Source organism: Medicago truncatula, chromosome 2 (genome assembly GCF_003473485.1).
Source record: "Medicago truncatula cultivar Jemalong A17 chromosome 2, MtrunA17r5.0-ANR, whole genome shotgun sequence".
Classification (NCBI taxonomy): Eukaryota; Viridiplantae; Streptophyta; class Magnoliopsida; order Fabales; family Fabaceae; genus Medicago; species Medicago truncatula.
The window spans coordinates 25844190-25850320 of NC_053043.1; the positions used below are offsets into that span (position 1 = coordinate 25844190).

Consider the following 6131-nt stretch of genomic DNA (forward strand, 5'->3'; position numbering starts at 1 on the left):
AGAAATAGGTAATAAATGCCTCATCAAACTCTCCCACACTTGAATCTTTACTTGTCCTCAAGCAAAAGGCATAGACATGGCAGCAACAAAAAGATTAATATATGACAATTCAAATAAAAGCTTATGTCTCCTTCGAGGTTTCATTTCAATGTACACTAATCACAACTTCAAGTATTCCTTGTGAACTTATTCAACCCAACAACAAGTCTCAAGTGAGTGTGTGTGTGTAGTCCAACCCTTTTCTTGCTACTGTATAAGATAGATATTATGAGGAACAGATTCTAACCTTAACACTAAAGTGACCGAGAAAAATCTTTTCTTCATTTCATATAAGAGAAGTGGGAGAGTTTAGATAGATTTGATGAATTTATACACTTGGGGGCTTGTAGATGCCTAGGGGCTATCATTTCACATTGGAAGTCTGTGAGGGGGTATCCTTTCCTCCAAGTTTCTATGATCACCCTAAGTAGTGCTACAACTTATTTACTTCACTTAGGAAGTTCCTCTTTTTAGAGGGTTTAATTTAAGCACGATTTGTTTGAGAAGTCATCACCACATTTAGGAAGTCAGAGAGGGGGTATCCTTTCCTCCACGTGCTGGTGATATTCTTCTGCCCCATTTTGGTTTACACATTTCATCACATTAGAATTATTCCCACACAAACTTATACTACTTTTACTCTGAAGATTTTTAAGGGTCCAGGTTACCATTAAAGTTAGAACGTGTTCCTTAAAATACCTATTCATACACTTACTCAAGGATTGCAACTAGGTGCTTTTCTCATTGGAGAATTTTCAAAATAAAACTTGATGTGGGTATAGCAAGAACACTTACAACACACGAAATCACTTTCATGTACAAGAAACAACCATTGAAGAGACAACAAAAAATTTACGTCATAATAAAACAATAAAAACAAGCTGCTTATTCATGCCTTTTACAATAAAACAAAATAAAAGAATAAAGTTCAAGGAAGTTTGGAAACACTATGACTAAAGACACTTTATTAGGCTCCCCCGACACTTAGGAGAAGCATTGTCCTCAATGATTTAAAAGAAGAAGAAAAAGAAGAAGAGGATGAAGAAAGAAGAGAAGTAGAGAAGAGTAAAGGAAGAGGAGAGCTCACAATTTTATTGAAGTCCATAAGGTGGACCTTGGAGGTGAAGATTTTGCATCATGTATCGGAACATTTGATTGTTTTATTCATTTATTTGATTGCCCCTTAGGACATCGTTTCTTAGCCCGATCATTTCAACACCTTGTCTTTGTTGCTCGGTGCATGTTCTTTGAACTTCGGTTTGCATCAATGCCCACCGTTCATCATTATAGTTTCCACCGGCTTCTTGTTAATGGTGCAAGTTTGCACCTACCTCCTCTTCATTACCACCATCATTGTGTACCTGTGGGTTAGTGCCAACATAAACCTAGTTTTCTACCACCTCCGGTTTAGTAACATCTGAATTAGGTAGAATAATCAAGAAATTAGTAGTATTGACTCTCCACTCATATTGGTAATTGTGAGAAGGGCCATGAATTCTAAAAAAAAAAAAACATGGTAGTGAGGGTTTCTAAGTCTAGATAGTAGTTTCCCTCACTCCTATTTATCCCTTTATTCACTTTTACCTCAAATTTTCTAACAATGAAAGTGATGATTCCACCTACCACTATATCACCTTTATATCCAGTTTCTTTCTAGCAATTGAAACAGGATAATAAATCAAATAATAGCAAATGTTAACATGGTGGTTATAAAGCATAGCCCACAACAAAAATAGCTCAACATTCCTCATCATTCCTACCTCTTTTCTACCCCATATGGTGCAAGCAATAACCGTGTGAAGGTACCTAAGCACAAGGTTGTGAATTTATTCAACAGCCTAATCATATGTTCATCTATTTCTAGTCTATCCATAGCATTAACATCAAGGTACCTGCAAGGAGAGATAGTTCTAGAGATTATAGATTTATACCTATTTCTTTGCTCGGAATCCTTGAATTGGATCCCATGATTGCTTCTTGCTTGCACCACTTCCGGAGGCTTCAATCATCTCACCTTTCCTTTTTTATGCCATTGACCTTAGCTTGGTGTGGGTGTGGGTGGATGTTAGGCTTGGACAAGGTTTATGTGGGAAGGGTTGGTTTAGTGATTGGGTTTGGTTTTAGTGAGGTTTATGAGTTGAATGGTGGAGATTGGTGAAGAATTTTTTTGGAATGGTGAATGGGGATAGATATGGAGATTTGAAGATTGATGTTATGGAGGTTTAGAGAGAGAATTTGAAGGATGAGGGAAGTTTGTGTTTGAGAATGAAGGAAGAAGAAGAAAAGTGAAAAAAAATGGTAAAAGAGGGTCTGGGATGATGGCACGGCCGTGCCACCACAGGCACGGGCCGTGCCAACTCTCTGGAGGTTGGTGGATGTTGGCTAGGTCACAGGCACGGCCGTGCCAACATTGGCACTGGCCATGCCAAGCTTCTGGACGTGCAAGGCTCAATTTTCTTCATTTTTTTGCATCATATTTTGACAAATACCTACAAAATAAATTAAAACAACACAAAACAAACAAAATAAAAGCAATTAAACTCGTGGGTTGCCACCCACGAAGCGCTCTTTTAGAGTCATTAGCTTGACGATTAGAAGGTTTCTCTACCCAATACCCAATCTTTCCCAAAGGGATAGTGGCATCAACCTGAGATTCTCTCCCAAATTACAACTAGCTTTTTCAATGGTTTCACTCTCAATCACACATGGGGTGGAAAAACTCTCAATCACTATGAGGTTAGGCTTAACAAGCCTTTGTGGGACATGGATTTTGAGTTTATAAGGTGGTGAAACGATTGGCTTATCACTCTCTCCTATGACTTTCTCACCTTGTTGCTTTTCACTCTCTATCACACCCTCAATTGTCTTAGTTTTCATAATGGGGTCCTCTAACTGCTTACCGTCCCTAAGTTGAATAACATTTATAAGGTCTTTGGGGTTGGCTTCAGTTTGACCTGGAAAGACTTCGGGGGTTTGAGAGGAAGTAGCTACTTTTTGGGCTACTTGAGAGATTTGAGTTTCTAGCATTCTAGTTTGAGTAGCAATGGAGTCCACTTTAGATGTAAGTTTGACAAAAGAGTCATTCAAAGATCCAGTTTGATTTTTAAGTTCTTGAAATTGCTAGGATTGCTCCATAGCATGTTTTTCTAGTAAAATTTCCAAGCTGGATTTCTGAGGGACTCTTTCGTTGTTTGCATAAACGGGTGGTGTTGTTTGTTGTCCAGAGGTATAAAAATTTTGCTCGAGACTTTTAGCAACACTACCTAGTTGGCATTCAACACCAGTATGGTCAAGTATTCCACAAAATTCACAAGGTGGTGAAACAAGAGCAGGTGTGACGACACTTACAGTTAATTTATCAAATTTTTGAAGAAGTGTGTCCACCTTATCAGATAGATGATCAAGGGTAGAAACCTGGCACATACCTGCCTCTTTTTTAGAGGGTGGAGGAGTACCTTCAGTGATAACTCTCTCACTTGTCCACTGATAGTGGTTGTATGCCATGTTCTCGATCAAATCATAGGCTCCTGTGTAAGTTTTTTTCATCAAAGCTCCACCTGCAGCTGCATCAACATTCATTTTTGTGGAAAACAAAAGAGCATTATAAAAAGTGTGGATAATAAGCCAATTCTCAAAACCATGATGGGGCAAAGCCTAAGCATTTCTTTGAAACGCTCCCACGCATTGTAAAGAGATTCACCATCTTTTTGAGTAAATTGTGTGATTTGACTCCTTAATTGAGCAATTTTACTATGGGGAAAGAATTGGGAAAGGAATGCCTTCCTCATTTGGTCCCATGAAATTATAGAACCAATTTTCAATGAATGAAACCAAGCACTAGCTCGATCCCTCAAAGAGAAAGGAAAGAGGTGCAGCCTTACGGCCTCTTGGTTTGCCTTCAAAGTTCCACTGAGTCTTAAAAAAATTGAAACATGAAGATTCGGATCCTCAGTGGGTGATCCAAAAAATTGATTTTGCTGCACTAGGTAAATAAGTGCAGGCTTTATTTCAAAATTATTACCCTCAACCGTTGGGTACACAATATCATCATACGGCTCATCTGAAGATGTGATTGCATACTCTTTGAGAGCATGTTTCTCAGCCATATCGTTATTATTGTGTGTTTTTCATCTTAGAATAAGAACCCAAGAAGTTAACGGTAAAAACAAAGAAATAAAGAAAGAAAGAAAAATAATTTTTTTTTTCAGTCTAATCGTTAAAAAAAAAATTAAAAAAATTAATCAAATTGCAATAACTCCCCGGCAGCGGCGCCAAAAACTTGATGAGATAAAACCGCAAGTGCACGGTTCTATCGAAGTAGTAAAAATAAAGTATCGTTCCGATAGGGAGTTATGAATTCAATTAACTTTTAATGATGATTAGATGAAAGAATTTTAGATAAAAGTTTGGATTTTTAATTACAAGAAAATAAAAGAAAAGATAAAAGTCTTGGGATTATTGGTTCATCCTAACGACAAGTCCTTCTCAAACCAAACTATTAAACTTATAACTTTATGTTAGACCTAATTTATCAAGACAGTTTCTCTTTTGTTCCTCTAGCAACCAAGCCTATTTCGCTGACTTGATTACTATTAGATTTTGGTCCTAAGTTGCAACCAAGCCTATTTCGCTGACTTGATCACAATTTAGAATCCTTGAAGTTCGAAACTATATGTCTCAAAGATTGTAAAGACTATTTCGCTGCCTTTACAATCTTTGTCTAAATTCACTTGTTCGAATATCAAAGCTCCACTTTCGTTTTATGAATTGATATTTGAGATGATGGATAAACAATTATCAAACCCTTCACTTTCGTTAACACAGTTTGATAATGGTTGATCCATTTTAAAGCGGTGAATTTAGATAAGGAATTAGAGTTACATAAGATTAAGGTTTAAAGCTTGGTTTGATTAGGATTATGTCATTAGACTTATCCAACAATCCCAAGACAAGAGAAGTCTACTCACTGACGTTCATTGTAGACAAGGAGAAGAAGAGAGAAAGCATAAAAGTAAATAACAAGAAAGTAAAATGAACTTTTATTAGAAAGACAATTGTCACATATTGCATTCCAAGAAAAGATGATTATTTGTGATGGATGGCTACTCTATTTATAGCATACGTTTGACTTAAAATCTAAGCAATTACATTTGGGCTAAAAATAGAGTAGCTTAAAATCTAAGCAAAAAGCAGCAAAAGACACTCTGGAGGGTGGCACGGCCGTGCCAATGCTAGCACGGGCCGTGCCAAGCTTCTGACTTTAGGGGAGACATATCTTGTCTTCCAATCATTGTATTTTCGTACTGAATCGGCTCCAAGTCCCTTTCTTTTGCTCCAAGACTCAATCCATCCAATATTCATTCCTAAAATATAAAAAAATACAATTTGTAGTAAACTATCTTAAAAAGGAAATAATATTAATATAAAATAAACTAAAATCTAATTAAAACTAAACTAAATAATATCTAGAAATAGGTAATAAATGACTCATCAGTCAGCAGGAGCACTATAAGGCTTCGGACGACTCTACTGTCCCTTACCTCTGCTGTAACACCCCGTTTTCCCAATATAAAAATTTCTAAACATTTATTAGAGTAAACAGCATAAACGGGATATCACATTATAACATTATCCGAAATCAGTTAAATAACAATTTAACTTTCAACAATTTACTTAAACAATGCAGCGGAAATTATTTCATAATCCATAAAACATTTTGGCACGTAGGCCCCATCAAAGTATTTCAAAAGTTAATCAACATTATAAAAATAACATAAATGTTCACGTAAGAGAATGAAGCATGCATAACAAACACCCCATCCCGTTACGTATCAGAGCGACCTAGACGACTCAGTGAGGCAAGGCCACTCACGACAGCAAACTGCACACTTAAGCACGATCACCTGCAAGTTACTCATACGAAGAGCAACATTTTCAAGCAGAAGGGGTGAGATTTCATAACACAATAATATTAATCAATATAATTCGAAATCATAATTAACATCACAATCAATCTTAATCAACATTGCATCTTTGATAAACAATTATCACATAATCACAACTTCAATCATCATCAATAACATAAACATCTT

General features: G+C 36.5%; 1 non-coding gene across 1 annotated transcript; it reads left to right on the forward strand.

Annotated features, from left to right (window-relative positions):
* Positions 1-3673: 3673 nt before the first annotated feature.
* LOC120578801 (small nucleolar RNA R71) lies at positions 3674-3779 on the forward strand. The gene has a single exon (XR_005644612.1). It is a non-coding gene; the product is annotated as a small nucleolar RNA R71 (small nucleolar RNA).
* Positions 3780-6131: the final 2352 nt, after the last annotated feature.